At 39.1% G+C, this 15,750-nt stretch overlaps 1 protein-coding gene and 1 pseudogene across 1 annotated transcript in view; both read left to right on the top strand.

The window, feature by feature from the left end:
- Nucleotides 1–15,750, top strand: part of HS6ST3 (heparan sulfate 6-O-sulfotransferase 3) — a 742,727-nt gene that overhangs the window by 35,955 nt on the left and 691,022 nt on the right. The window lies entirely within an intron of this gene.
- LOC111546579 lies at nt 14,219–15,190 on the top strand (annotated as a pseudogene).

Below are 15,750 nucleotides of genomic sequence, written 5' to 3'. Positions count from 1 at the left end.
GTTCTGTCCTGTGAGGCACAGCAGTGTGGTGGCCCAGAATATTTAGAAGGTAGGGATTTGCCGATTCTTTATCCCATGGATGTCCTCTCATGGACAGTTGCTGACATTGAGCTGTGCTATGTCAGGATGGGCCCAGCGTGGGTTGACTTTAAAGTGCATTCCAAGGTAACTAAGTGGAAGAAGTTGCAAGCTGGGTGTCAGCAGAGGCTCTCCTCCTTAGTTGGCTCCTCAGGAAGGTGCTGAATGGTTTTGCCCCACTTTGGTGCAAAGCTCATCTGTCTTCAAGTTCCCGGGACCTCCGTTTTCATTTGTTAGTTTACTGGAGATTATGGGGTTCATGTGGGAATTGCATTTGATATCTGCAGCCTCTCTGCATCTCCCAGTTCACCCCTTTCCTGGCTTTTCTGTCTTCTTTCTCTTCCCCTCATTCACATTCCCTCTCTTCTAAGAGCTAGACACCTTCCCCTCTTTGTTGGATGCAGAGAACTTGATAACCACCATTTAAAAATGTGAATGTGCCTAGGAGATCTTTCCCTTCATCCCACAAGGTTTATCAAAGTAGTTTTTTTTCCCCGTGCTTTATTTTTTATTTTTTATTTTTTGAGACGGAGTTTTGCTCTTGTTGTCCAGGCTGGAGTGCAATGGGGCGATCTCAGCTCACTGCAACCTCTGCCTCCTTGGTTCAAGTGATTCTCCTGCTTCAGCCTCCCAAGTAGCTGGGATTACAAGTGCTCACCACCGCACCTGGCTAATTTTTTGTATTTTTAGTAGAGATGGGGTTTCACCATGTTGGCCAGGCCCATTTCCCACTCCTGACTTCAGGTGATCCATCTGCTTCAGCCTCTCTCCCAAAGTGCTGGGATTACAGGTGTGAGCCACCGTGCCCAGCTCCCCTTAAGAGCAATTCAGGCAATAAAATTTTCTCTGTCTCATTTTCAAAAATGTCTCCATCAAAGCTGTTTCTTAAACATGAAAATGTTGGTGGTGATATAGGCAACAGTGTGAGTGGTTTATTCTGGCCATGGGTCTGCGGGAAGATCATTTTGTACTTCTGAGGAAGGGTGCCATGGCAAGTAAACATGCATCCGGGTAACCCTATAACTGTATTAAGGCATATGGAATAAGTTACAGTGGATGGAACCTGCAGCATAGTTTTAGTTTAGGTAATTTGGGATTGGAGTTTCATTTATTGAAACAGCTTCTATTCTGGTTTTTATGGTTCTAGTACAATAAAGTCATTTCATGTCCCTGGGATCTCTGTCTGTTAGTTTGTATGAAACCAAGAATAAGTGGGAACCAAGAATCATAGTTAATTTGGAGCTTATCTTATCTTAAAAAATTAATCTGACTTATCTTGAGTAATAGTAACAGGCTTTTGTGTGATGATTTGAATTGTGTTTCTCCAGATTTATATATTGTCATCCTAATCCCCAGTACCTCCGAGTGTGGCCTTATTTGAAGACAGAGTCTTTTCCAAGTTAAAACGAGGTGATTTTGGGCTGGACCTGAATCCGGTATGACAGGTGACCTTACAAAAAGGGGAAATTTGAGGACAGACTCACACAGAGGGAGATGGGCCTGGAATAAATCATTCCCTCATTCCCCTCAGAAGCACCAACTCTGTAGATTGCTTGATTTTGGACTTCTTACCTCCAGAACTGTGAGGTAATAACATATTTCTGTTGACGAAGCCACCTAGTTAGTACTTTGTCATGCCAGCCCTAGGAAACGAATTAGCAAACTAGTACAGTGTACCTCCTTCCTGGTGCAGAATTAGACTAAATAATCCAGCTCTGTATTTAGATAGGGGAAAATAATTGCAAAGAGTTTGAAAGATATTCCCATCAAAAATGAGAATATGTACTTTGGGGAGAAGGATGCTAACTTTTTGGTATATATATTAATTTATCCTAGGGTTTTCAAACTTTACTTGGTAGGGAATCTTTTTTGTTTTTTAAAAGAGTGTTAAGGACACACTAGCAGAATGGCTTTACTTTGGTTGAAAGGGCATGTATGTGGTGCTGGGAGGGCATTGGTGGCTGCCACCCTCCCCTGAGGTGTCCTGGAACCTTAACCCTTTAAGAGACAGTGGGAATATTGCTGGCAACTGTTCTGAGTTGACCTAGAAGGAACTGTGCCTAAAGGGTTAATTAGACTCTGCAGGGATCAGGATTTGTTACCATTAAAATGAGTAATATTATCCTATAGGCAAAACGTGATTTCTGGAAAAGAGATTAATTACGTCTGTCATTTGAGATGGTTGACCAGATCCTGTCTGAGGAAGCTTTTAGGATCTAAAGATATGGGGTGAATACCATGGGGAAAAAATAACATGCCTAACCAATCATTGTGAATTTGTCTTTCCTTAATTCCTTTTTCTTGAGGTAATGCCAGGAGCACCTATATCCCCAAATCTGCATTCATTATTGGCCCTATTGGTTAAGCCTTGGGCTTTTCAGTCAGCTCTGTAGAATTGCATTAAGAACTGCTTATAAAAGGATTTACATTTAATGAATTTCTGTGCAGCTTTCTCTGAGCTCTTTATCCTATCCTACCTAGTCTGGAACTTCCTCCTTCAATTATTGCTGCTTTCAGATTTCAACCTCTTCTTCTCTGATGGTTCATTCCTTGTAGTTGTTAGAAATATCCAAGCCTTACCCATTTTGCCAAACCCTAAGATACCCTCTGCTGACCCTGCAGCCCTGCTCAGCTACCTGCATTTTCAATGCTATTCCCTCCCACTACCAAGCAGAGTATTTGAGGGCCAGGGAGTGTCAGCGACTGCTTGAGTGTCTGCCGTGGCAAGTGTACTGTTTCTGATCTTTCTAGGCTTTCCTCAGCTCACTGCCCTCAGCTTTCCATTAAAGCTGCCTTGAGATCCTTTGCCAGAAACTCTAAGTCTTGGAAGGTCAAATCTTCACATCTGCTGCCTTTGTACTGAACTCAAAACGAGTCATTAACTGCATCTAAGAGAAGAGTATATTTTACTTTACTAAAGAACCTCTTCTATTCATTCAATGCTTCCATTTATTCTTTAGAATGTTTTTCTTTGTTTATTAGTCTACTTAATGCTTAGGATATTTTTTCTTTTAAAAAAACTAACAAAAATCTTACTGGTTTAAGTTAAAACATCTTATTGAGGTTTACTTTTTTTAAAAAAACTTTTAATTATATGTATGGTGTACTCATGATGTTTTGAAATATGTATATTGTGGAATGACTAAATAAATCTAATTAACGCTATGTATTACCATACATGCTTATCATTTATTTGTAGTGAGAACGCCTAAAATCTACTTTTCTAGCAATTTTCAAGTATATAATACCTTGTTATTAACTATAGTCACTAACGTAAGTTTCTTGACCTTATTCCTCCCATCTAACTGAAATTTTGTATCCTTTGATCAGATCAACATCTCCCTAGTCTCTTCTCCCTCTCCTAACTCCTGCTAACCACCATTCTACTCTTTACTCCGAGTTCAATTTTTTTAGATTCCACATATAAATGAGATCATGTGGTACTTGTCTTTGTGTGCCTGGCTTATTTTATGTAACATAATGTCCTCTAGGTTCATCCATGTTTTTGCAAATGACAAGATTTGTTTCCATTTTTCAGACTGAATAGTATTCCAGTATATATATACTGTATATATATATATACACACACACACACACACACACATACGCACACGCCACATTTTCTTTTTCCATTCATCTGTTCATCTGTTTATAGACATGTAGGTTAATTCTGTATCTTAGTTATTGTGAATAATTCTGCAATGAACATGAGAGTGCAGATATCTTTTCAATATATTGATTTCCTTTCTTTTGGATATAGACCCATTAATGGGATTGTGAGATCATGTGGTAGTTCTATTTTTAATTTTTTCTAAAGTGGCTGAATGTTTTATTTTTCATTTTTTTTTTGAGACAGGTCTTGCTCTGTCACCCAGGCTGGAGTGCAGTGGCACACAATCACAGCTCACTACAGTCTCGACCTTACAGGCCCAAGCAGTCTTTCAACTCAGCCTCTTGAGTGGCCGGGACCACAGGCGTATGCCACTACGCCTGTCTAATTTTTGAGTTTTTTTGTAGAGATGAGGTCCCACTATGTTGCTCAGGCTGGTCTCAAATTCCTGGCCTCAAGTGATCCTCCCATCTCAGCCTCCCAAAGTGCTGGGATTACAGGTATGAGCCACTGCACCCCCCAGCTAATGGCTGTTATTAATTTACACTCCCCATCAATAGTGTACAGGTGTCCCTTTTTCTCCACATTCTCACTAACCCTTGTTATCTTTTGTCTTTTTGTTAATAGCCATTATAACAGGTGTGAGGTAATACCTCATTGTGGCTTTAATTTGCACTTCCCTGATGATTAGTAGTGTGGACCATTATTTTATATACATGTTGGCTACTTGTATGTTTTTTGAGAAATATCTCTTCAGACATGTTTATTTGCCCATTCTTTTTGTTTTTTGTTTTTTTTAAATCGGGTTGTTTTCTTGCTATTGCATCTTTTGAGTGCCTTTTATATTTTGGATATTAACTCATTATATCCATGGTTCACAAAATATTTTCTCCCATTCTGTGGATTGTCTCTTCACTTTATTATTTCCTTTGCTGTGTAGAAGCTTTTTAATTAATTAATTAATTAATTATTATTATTTTTTGAGACAGAGTTTCTCTCTTTCACCCAGGTTGAAGTGCAGTGACCTGATCTCAGCTCACTGCAACCTCTGCCTTCCCGTTTCAAGTGATTCTTCTGCCTCAGCCTCCTAGTAGCTGGGATTACAGGCATGTGCCACCATGCCCGGCTAATTTTTGTGTTTTTTTGCAGAGACGAGGTTTCACTATATTGGCCAGGCTGGTCTCGAACTCCTGACCTTGTGATCTGCCTGCCTCGGCCTCCCAAAGTGCTGGAATTACAGGCGTGAGCCGCTGTGCCCAGCCTATTATCTTTTTTTTGAGACAGAGTCTCACTCTGTTGTCCAGGCAGGAGTGCAGTGGTGCAATCTCGGCTCACTAGAACCTCTGCCTTCTGGATTCAGACGATTCTCCTGCCATAGCCTCCTGAGTAGCTGGGACTACAGGTGTGCGCCACTGTGACTGGCTGATTTTTGTATTTTTAGTAGAGCTAGGGTTTCACAGTTTTGGCCAGGCTGAGCTTGAACTCCTGACCTCAGGTGATTCACCCACCTCAGACTTCCAAAGTGCTGGGATTACAGATATAAGCCACTCTGGCCCTGTGCAGAAGCTTTTTAGTTTGGAGTAATCTCATTTGTCTGTTTTTACTTTTGTTGCCTGTGCTTTTGTGATCATGGACAAAAAAAATCATTGTTCAGAGCAACTCTTGGAGCTTTTCTTTTATGTTTTCTTTTAGCAGTTTTACAGTTTCATGTCTTATATTTAAGTCTTTAATCCATTTTGAGTTGATTAAATGGATTCAAACATTTAATCCATTTTGAGTTGACTTTTGTATGATGTGAGGCAAAGGTCCAATTTCATTCTTCTGCATACAGATATCCTGTTTTCCCAGCATCATTTAATGAAGAGACTGTCCTTTCCCCATTGTTTATTTCTGGCATATTTGTTGAAATCCAGTTGACTGTAAGCACATGGATTTATTTCTCAGCTCTCTGTTCTGTTCCATTGGTCTATGTGTCTGTTTTTATGCCAGCCCCTTGCTGTTTTTATTGCCATTTACTTTTGTTATTCTTTTCTTTATCTTATGAATTTTTAAAAAGTTGAAACTTTTAAATATTTGTCTTAATTATACTTATAATTATAATTATACTCTTTTTTTTTTTTTTTTTTTTTTTTGAGACGGAGTCTTGCTCTGTCGCCCAGGCTGGAGTGCAGTGGCGCCATCTCGGCTCACTGCAAGCTCCGCCTCCCGGGTTTACGCCATTCTCCTGCCTCAGCCTCCTGAGTAGCTGGGACTACAGGCACCCACCATCTTGCCCGGCTAGTTTTTTGTATTTTTTAGTAGAGACGGGGTTTCACCGTGTTAGCCAGGATGGTCTCGATCTCCTGACCTTGTGATCCACCCGTCTCGGCCTCCCAAAGTGCTGGGATTACAGGCTTGAGCCACCGCGCCCGGCCTAATTATACTCTTAAATGTGTCAGCTTATGCCTTTATGCATTTTAATGTCTTTTTCTAACACTTTTAATACTTTTTATAGTAATTTTTCACTTGTATTATTTTTTTACCCCCTCTTTTTTGGTGTCGTGGTTTTACCTTTATTTATCTTCTTTTCATTTTCTGTATTTAATTATTTTTTATTTTGCTCTTTTTCTGATTTTTTTTTACCCATTTCTATTTTAACAGTGTCATAATTTTTTGTTTTTATTTCTAAGTTTTTGGTATCTATTGTATAGGCTTTACTCTTACTAGTTATTTGCATTGTAATATTCAAAACCCTTTCATGTTTATTTGTCTATTTCTTGTCTTCCTGATATATTCCATTTATTATTTCTTAAAATTACAGACACACAAGCATTTTGTTGGTGATGAAAATTGCAAGGACATTCTTGCCTCTGTAGTCGTGGATGTTTTTGTCCTGACCATCTCTCACAGTTTGCTCTTTTAGATTTGCAGAATCTCTCTCCATATCCCTAGTGTGAATTCCCCAGGTAAAATGAAATAATCATGGATAATCCTAGAATTGCATTATGACACATTTTTGATCCAAGAATAATGGTTTTCTTTATGGAAGGGGCATATTTGATATTAGAATGAGAGTTTTTCTTTTCTTGCATCCCATATTGGTCAATTGTGTATTAGACTCTGGAGAGTCTCACACCCATTCTGTCTGACACAATCATTGGGACCCGCAGGTTTCTCAACACTGTGCCACATTACTGAAAGAACAGGTTGGAGGGGAAGGCTGCCCCTGAGACCTGGCACTGCTGAAGAAAATTCTAAAAGACCATTCTGGAAGGAGGCTGTATAGTGAGACCACAGCCATACTCCTGAAATCTGTTCTACCTCAGCTTGCTTTGCATGTTGCGTTTGACCTGCTACCCTTCTTAGCAGGTTTGTGGGAGACTCCTGGCTGTGTTGATCTTCTTGCTTCATTTCCACATTACAAGGGGCACGTGGGTTGCAGTTATCACTATGGACTTTCCTTTCTTTTTCAAAGAAAATACAAGCTTGGACTAATAAAAGTAGAACTCTGCTGCTTTCCATTTTGGTAAGACCACACAGGGAATTGTAAGTCTGGTCTGGGACATATACTTTAAAAATAGAATGGTGAGGTAACATAAAAATCATGCCATATGAGGAACAGTTGAAGGAATATTTAGTCTTATTATAAGAGGAATTTAAAGAAAATGTGCTTGCTATTGGCGGTATCCCTGGGGCTGTCATGGAAGAAGAGTTTGCTAACTAGGGCAGAAGTAGATGTAATGGGTGGAATTTACAGGAATCCAGGTTTGGCTGTGTTTATGGAGAAAAACAATTCAAATGTGACAACTGTTAAACCGCACAGCCTCCTGCTTCAGAGTGGACCAAGATAGGCTAATACGGCCATTGTTAGGGAGGCATTGTGCCTATTAACTTCAGTAGGGATGGTGCCTGGTTCAAGAGCCAGAGACCCACAGCCAGTGAATTAGGCATAGATTTTATTGATGACTTACAGGGATGCTTCAGTGGTAGCAGGACAGAAGAACTGCCACCACTTATAAAAAGCATGCAGTTTATATAGCATTTTCACTTGGCACCTCTACCCCCACCAACAACCTACACCTGGCAACCTTCACATAACCCAAAAGAAAGGGTCTCTCTCCCCCGTGCAGCCTGCATTCCACCGGTGGGCCCAGGTGTTTCTCATAGATAAGGAATGGATCTCCTGGTTGGCCACAGTTGGAACTCCCAACACACATTCAGGTGCGTCTGCCATATAGGGTCATTCTGAGGGTGTGCTTAAGGTTAAGTTATCACTGTCAGGTGCATCTACAGTACACAGGTGTGTTTACCCTATAGGAGGTTAGAAGGTTCTGTGATTCTTTGAGCTTGTGTTCATTTTACCTCTGGCCTTAAATTGGATTTTTTTAAAACAAAAATTTTATTGTGCATTGTATTACTTTATTCTTGCACTTCTATAAAACAATACTTGAGACTGGGTAATTTATAAAGAAAAGAGGTTTAATTGGCTCATTGACTTTCACAGGCTCTACGAAAGCATGGCAGAGTCTGCTTCTGGGGAGGCCTCAGGGAGCTTTTACTCTTTGTGGAAGGCAGAGCAGGAGCAGGCGTCTTACATGGTAGGAGCAGGACCAAGAGAGAGAAGGGGGAGGTGCTGCACGCTTTTAAACAACCAGATCTTGTGAGAACTCTATCACTATGCAAGTACCAAGGATGGGGGGATGGTGCTAAACCCTTTATGAGAACACCCCCATGATCCAGTCCCCTCCCACCAGGCCCCACCTCCAACAGTGGGATTACAGTTTGAGATTTGTTGGGGACAAAGATCCAAACTATATCATGTATATTTAAGGTATACAACATGATGTTATGAGACATATATGTATATATATGTAGTTAAATGGTTGCTATGGTGAAACAACATATATAAATGATTTGATTAGCCTATTTCAAAATAGGGTATTTCCTTTTGCAGTGAGTTTCTTCATCTACTTTTATTTATTTTGATAGAGGAAATCCTTTCTCCTCAGCATCATCCTTGGTTATATGCCATCTAGGTGTTGATGGTTTTCCTCATATCCTGTAGACTTTGTGGAGTGAAAGGGTCATGCTAGACAAAAGGTCTGAGCATTGAATTGGAATCATTTTAGAGCTAAACCCTTAGCTTCCTAGAGACTTATTTTATCCTAGTTTTCTTTAATGAAATATAACTAATATATGATGAAATGCACAGTCTCAAATGTATAGCATGTTTTGGCAGTTGTATATACCGTGCAGCTACTTCCTGGATGTTCTTTCATGCCCCCTTTTAATTAATTTCTTCCTCCACCCCCACCCCCATTGAATAACCGCTTTCTGACTTCTGTAACCATTGATGAGTTTTGCCTATCCTTAGGCTTCATATGCATGGAATCATACCACATGTACTAATTTGTGTCTGACTTTCTTCAGCCAGCATGTTTTAGAGGCTCATCATCTATGTTATTTCAGGTATCAATAGTTTATTTTTATTGCATTTCATGATATGAATACATCATTTTTCCATTCTATGCTCTGGAGATTTTGTTTCTTGCTACCTAGAGGAACAATCCTGGACTTTTTTTTGTTTTTGAGACAGAGTCTCACTCTGTCACCCAGGCTGGAGTGCAGTGGTGCGATCTTAGCTCGCTGCAACCTCTGCCTCCCAGGTTCAAGCAGTTCTTCTGCATCAGCCTCCCGAGTAGCTGGGACTACAGGCATGTGCCGCCACACCCAGCTAATTTTTGTATTTTTAGTAGAGACGGGGTTTCACCATGTTGGCCACACTGATCTTGAATTCCTGACCCCTGATCCACCCACGTTGGCCTCCCAAAGTACTGGGATTACAGGCCTGGCCTTTCTGTGGCTGTGGGCCACCATGTCAGCATTTGACCCTACAAGGCCCATCCCTGCTTCAGGCTGCCCAGGGGAGCAGGAAAGGAAGTTGCAGGGACAATCCTGAACATTTTTAAAGAACTTTGAATTCTTTAGGCAAGCTTCCTTCTGATCTCATTACTTAATACTGTCATGTTTTTACATCACTGTGCTTATTTTTATTGAAAGAAACAAGTAAGAAGATAATTGATGTGCAGTGTAAAATGCTGATAAGTAAGTGTCTAGCTCCTGGAAAGTCTTCAATGAATGTGCGAGCTTTAATGATAGCAATTAATAGTTTACCTGATTTTGCCCCCAAGACTTTTAGACCAGTAGGGTAAAGTGGAATGCTCTGGAAATCTGTGGAAGTTTAGTGAGGGTTTTAGTAAAATGAGTTTCAGCAAATTTAAAAGTAATTTACAAAATCTGTTATGAATTGCACAGGAATTGAAATGTCACTGCCTCAAATTTATGAATAGCTTTACATGTTCAAAGTTATATTCTTTTTGAAATAAAGTAGTGAATTTTATTTGTTACCACTTTATACTAGCTAAAGATTGAAACTAACCTACTATACAATAATAAGAGAATTGAAAAAACTTCTTTTATCAGCTTTATTGAGGTATGGTTGATATATAATAACAAAGAATATTTACATTTCATAAAATTTGATACATTTTCACATGTTTGTACCATAAAACCATCACCACAACCAAGATGATGAAGACATCCATCATTTCTAAAATGACTGGTGTCTCTTTAAAATTTTTCTCTCCTGTCCTAACTTTCACCCAATCCCATCAACCACAGATCAGATTTCTGCCAATATGTATTAATTTGCATTTGTAGAGCGTGGTTAAGTGGATATTAAAATAAATTATGGCCTATCTATATTGTGTTAAAATTAAAATAATGCATTTGAAAAATAATTACATGGGAAGTACTTATGTGAGATACAATGTTACGTGGAAAAAATGATATAAAATTATTAATACAGACTGAGTTTAAATTGGCACACACAAAATGCCATTAACATATATAGAAAAAAATGAGGGAAACATATTAAAATATGGTTATTTCTGGGTATGCATGATTATAGGTGATTTATTTAATTTATACTATTTTATATTTTCTACATTTAGTAAAATCAGAATACATTATTTTATAATCAGAAAAATAGTAAAGCAAGCCTTGAATTAGGTGATCTAAGTATTCAGCAAACATTTTATAATGCATTTCCACTTGGCTGAGGATTTTTCACTTGAAGATTTGAATTGTAAATAGTTAAGAATGTATTCTCTAAACAAAAGGAAAGGTTGTGATAAAGAAGCACTGTTTTTTTCTGAAAGTGCTAGAATACTTTGGATATTAATATAAGTGTTCTGAGTAATCATATTAATAACTATGATATGTGAAATAATTCCTGCAGTAGCTGACTGCTTAGCCTCCTGGAACTGAACTGAACGCATTATGTGAGCTCTCTTGGTAATGAAGGTCGCAAATCAAAGGAAAGAATACATGAAAAAAGGATTAGAACAAAAAGAGCTAAAGCCATAACTCTACATCCCTGTTATAATGAATCCTATAATTTGATGAATGTAAGCGGGTAAAAAATGGCATTTAATGAATTAAGGATGAACTGATCTTCCCTGTTGTCAGTTGGGAATGAAACCCTTTTCCTGAAATACTGTAAGATTCAGAAAAAAAAAAAAAAATCCATGTATAAAGTAATTTGTTATATATAAGGAAATTATACTTCTTGTGAAATTATAATTCACGGTGAAGTATACATCATAAAGAGGTGAAGAGTAATTTTTCTTCATGAGTTTTGCATAGGACTACAGTATATGAAACATAAACAATGATTACAAAGTTTACATATTTATTTTTACTGACTTCAACAAAATAATATTTGCCTATCTCGTGTTAGCAGGCCTCTAGGAAAAATTTTTTTAAAAAGCAAAGAGTGGCATCTCAAAAATGTTCTCAAGACACGTAAAGTTTAGTGGATTATTTGGGTACAGTACTTGGGCCTAAAACCAAGTATCCACAGTCGACCCTTAAACAACATGGGTTTGAACTGCTTGGTCCTAATTATATGCAGATTGTTTTCAATAAATATATCAGAAAGTTTTTTTGAGATATGGGACAATTTGAAAAAACTCGCAGATGAACCATATAGCCTAGAAATTTCAAAAAATTAAGAAAAAGTTAGATAGGTGATGAATATATAAAATATGCATAGATACCAGTCTATTTTATTATACACTACCATAAAATATACACAAATCTATTATAAGAAGTTAAAATATATCAAAACATATGCAAACAAACACATATCATACGTGGTGCCACAAATGTAAACAAACATAAAGATGCAGTATTAAATCATAACTGCATGAAATTAACTGTAGTATATATTACTGTAATAATTTTGTAACCACCTTCTTTGACTGTTGCAATGAGCTCAAGTGTTGTGTATGCTTAAAACGCCGTGTGACACTAATTCAGTTTACTAGAGAGCTGTTCATCTCTCCGGTAAGTAAGTCGCTTATTGCAGTAAAAAGGGATCTTTCTTGGTTCTGATATATTTTTCATAATATATAGTGCAACACTGTAAACCTTGACTAACACCATGGGACCCAAATGTAATGGCACTAGTGATGCTGGAAGTGGTCTCAAGAAGCAGAGAGATGTCATGACATTACAAGAAAAAGTTTAATTGCTTGATATGTACCATTGACAGAGGTCTGCAGATATGGTTTCCTGCCATTTCAAGATGAATGAATTTTGCTTAAGGACCATTGTAAAAAAAAAAAAAGGGGGAAATCTGTGAAGCCATTGTTGCAGTTACACCAGAAGGTGAGAAAACCTTGTACTTTTTACAAAATCCTTTTTATCTCATACCAAAAATGCAGCTTTTATGTGGTGCAGGATTATTATAAGAAAGGCATACCTACAGACTGTACTATGATTGAAGAAAAATTGAGATCACTACATAACAACTTAAAGAAAAAGGAAAGTGAAGGATCAAAGCTGGAGAATTTACTATCAGCAAAGGATGGTTTAATAATTTTAGAAAGAAATTTGTCTTAAAAAATGTCAGCATAACAGGAGAAGCAGCTTTTCCTGACAGGTTCCCAGATGCCAGCAAGAAAATCAACAAGGAGAAGGGGTATCTGCCAGAACACGTTTTTAATGAAGACAAAAGTGTCCTATTCTGGACAAAAGAATGTCACAAAAGATACGTATTAGGAAGAGAAGGGATTTAAGACAGGAAAAGACAGGCTGACTCCACTGTTCTGTGCAAATGCAGTTGGGTTTATGATGAGGACTGAATTTATGAAGCTGCTAAGCTCGAAGCCTTGAAGGGAAAAGTTAACACCAGATGGCAGTCTTTTAGTTGTACAACAAGAATGCCTGGACAATAAGAACTTTATTTCGGGATTGGTTCCAGAGATGCTTTATTCCTAAAGTCAGAAAGTATCTTGCCAGTAAAGGACTTTTCTTTTTTTCTTTTAAGAAACAGGGTCTTGCTCTGTTACCCTGTTGTCCAGGCTGGAGTGCAGTGGCATGATCATGGCTCACTGCATCCTCAAACTCCTGGGCTCAAGTGATCCTCCCACCTCAGCCTCCCAAGTAGCTGAGACTACAGGTGTGCACCATCATGCCCAGCTAATTTTTTTTTAGTTTTTGTAGTAGATGATCTTGAACTCCTGGCCTCAAGTGATCCACCTCCCTCAGCCTCTCAAAGTGTTGGGATTAAGATGTGAGCTACCATGCCTGGCGTAGTGAATGTCTTTCAAATTTCTTTTGATATTGGGCAGTACCCCTGGCTACCCAAAATGCATGAGTTCAACACTGAAGGTTCCAAAGTGGTCGACTTGCTCCCATACTCAATGTCTCTAATTCAGCCTTTAGATCGGGGGTCATAAGGGCCTTTAAGGCTCATTATGCATAGTACTGTATGGAAAGAATTGTCAACACTATGGAAGAGAACCCTGAGAGAGAGATCATCATGAGAGTCTAGAAAGGTGACATCTTTGAAAATGCCATCGTTATAGAATAAAGTTGTAAATGCCATCAAGCCTGAAATCATTAAATTCCTGCTGAAGAAAACTGTGTCCAGATATGCATGACTTTACCAGATTTATGACAGAGCCAATCAAGGAATCATGAAAGTGATTGTGGTCATGGCAAAAAAAAAAAAAAAAAAGTGGCCAGGGGAGGTGAATGGTTTCAAGATAGGCATCATGGAGAAATTCAAGAGCTAATCAAGGGTCAACTGTATTTTGAGCCTGAAGAAATGAATATTTTCAATACTTATTTTCATCCATTAGTATGCTAAAAGGAAATGAAAGTGACAGCATCAATCAATACAGTCATCAATTTCCATTAAAATTAGAGTTGGGGTAATTAACAAAACAAAGCATTCTCTAAAAATATTTGAAGGTAATTATACATTTTTTTCTCACTTATTTTTAGTAGCATTGTCCTGTTGTATTTTTTGGATAGGTCATTCTCCTGGAAAACACTTTTCCCAAAGAACTAACAATTAATTATCTTGCATCTAAGATCCAATATTAGTGAAGTTGAAATGAGACTGGAAAAAGCAGCAGCCTTCCTCGTTGCTGTCGCTGTTGCCTCCGCCACTTCCTCCGCCGCAGTGCGCCCTTCGGAGTCCCACCCCCTACCATGCCCAACATCGTGCTGTTCAGCGGCAGCTCGCATCAGGACCAGTCCCAGCGCTTGGCCGACCGCCTGGGCCTGGAGCTGGGCAAGGTGGTCACCAAGAAGTTCAGCAACCGGGAGACCAGCGTGGAGATTGGTGAAAGTGTGAGACGGGAAGATGTCTACATCATCCAGAGCGGCTGCAGGGAAATTAACGACAACCTGATGGAGCTCCTCGTCATGATCAATGCCTGCAAGATCGCATCATCATCCAGAGTGACTGCCGTGATCCCGTGTTTCCCATATGCCCGACAAGATAAAAAGGACAAGAGTCGTGCCCCAATTTCTGCAAAACTTGTGGCCAGTATGCTGTCGGTGGCTGGGGCGGATCACATCGTCACCATGGACCTGCATGCCTCTCGGATACAGGGATTCTTTGATATTCCTGTGGATAATTTGTATGTGGAGCCTGCGGTCCTGCAGTGGATTCGGGAAAACGTTGCCGAGTGGAAGAACTGTATCATTGTTTCACCTGACGCAGGGGGAGCCAAAAGGGTCACGTCAATCGCACACAGGTTGAATGTGGAATTTGCTTTGATCCACAAAGAGAGGAAGAAGGTGAATGAAGTGGACCGGATGGTCCTGGTGGGCGACGCGAAGGACCGCGTGGCCATCCTCGTGGATGACATGGCTGACACATGCAGCACCGTCTGCCATGCCGCGGACAAACTGCTGTCAGCTGGAGCCACCAAAGTGTATGCTGTCCTTACCCATGGGATCTTCTCTGGACCAGCTGTTTCCAGAGTAAATAATGCTGCCTTTGAGGCTGTTGTCCTCACAAACACAATTCCGCAAGGGGACAAAATGAAACACTGCACCAAGATTCAGGTCACTGACGTTTCCATGATCTTGGCCGAAGCAATCCTAAGGGCAGACAGTGGGGAATCCGTGTCCTACCTGTTCAGCCATGCCCTGCTATAAATCCAGAATGGGAAGTGTCCAGCAAGCCTACTCTGACTTCTGACTTGTTTTTATTTTCTGGATTTTTAGCTGTGGGTACTCAGCAAAGATAGCATCACTGGCAAAAGCATCAGAACTTTGTATATGCTGAGATTTATTGTTTCCCCTTCTAAAGCTCAAGATCATTTCTTTCCAGTTTTTGGGGAAATGGTGGTGGTTATTTGGTCTTTAAGTGAACTGTCTTAAATGAGAAACATTTTTGTCATTTTGACTTTTAACGGGTACATGTGATCTCTTCCTTTGTTCTTTCAGTACTTTGAGGCGACAACTTTCAAGTATATAATTTCATTGTGGAAGTCATAGTTTATATATTTCAAGGTTGCCAAAGGTGACTTCAGATTAAAGCCTTCTGTGTAAATATATATGATAATGCCTATGGATGGACATTTGGGTAAAACCCTGTATAGAATTAATTAGCCTTTTACTTTGGAGTGAACCTTGGAAAATTTATAATTATCATACCATGGATTTTGAATTTTTCCTTTTTTTTTTTGATAACTCAATTTCAGATAAACCATCTT

This window comes from Piliocolobus tephrosceles, chromosome X (genome assembly GCF_002776525.5).
Source record: "Piliocolobus tephrosceles isolate RC106 chromosome X, ASM277652v3, whole genome shotgun sequence".
NCBI lineage: Eukaryota > Metazoa > Chordata > Mammalia > Primates > Cercopithecidae > Piliocolobus > Piliocolobus tephrosceles.
Note: the sequence above shows the minus strand (reverse complement) of the source record. Positions and strands in the feature narration are given on the sequence as shown.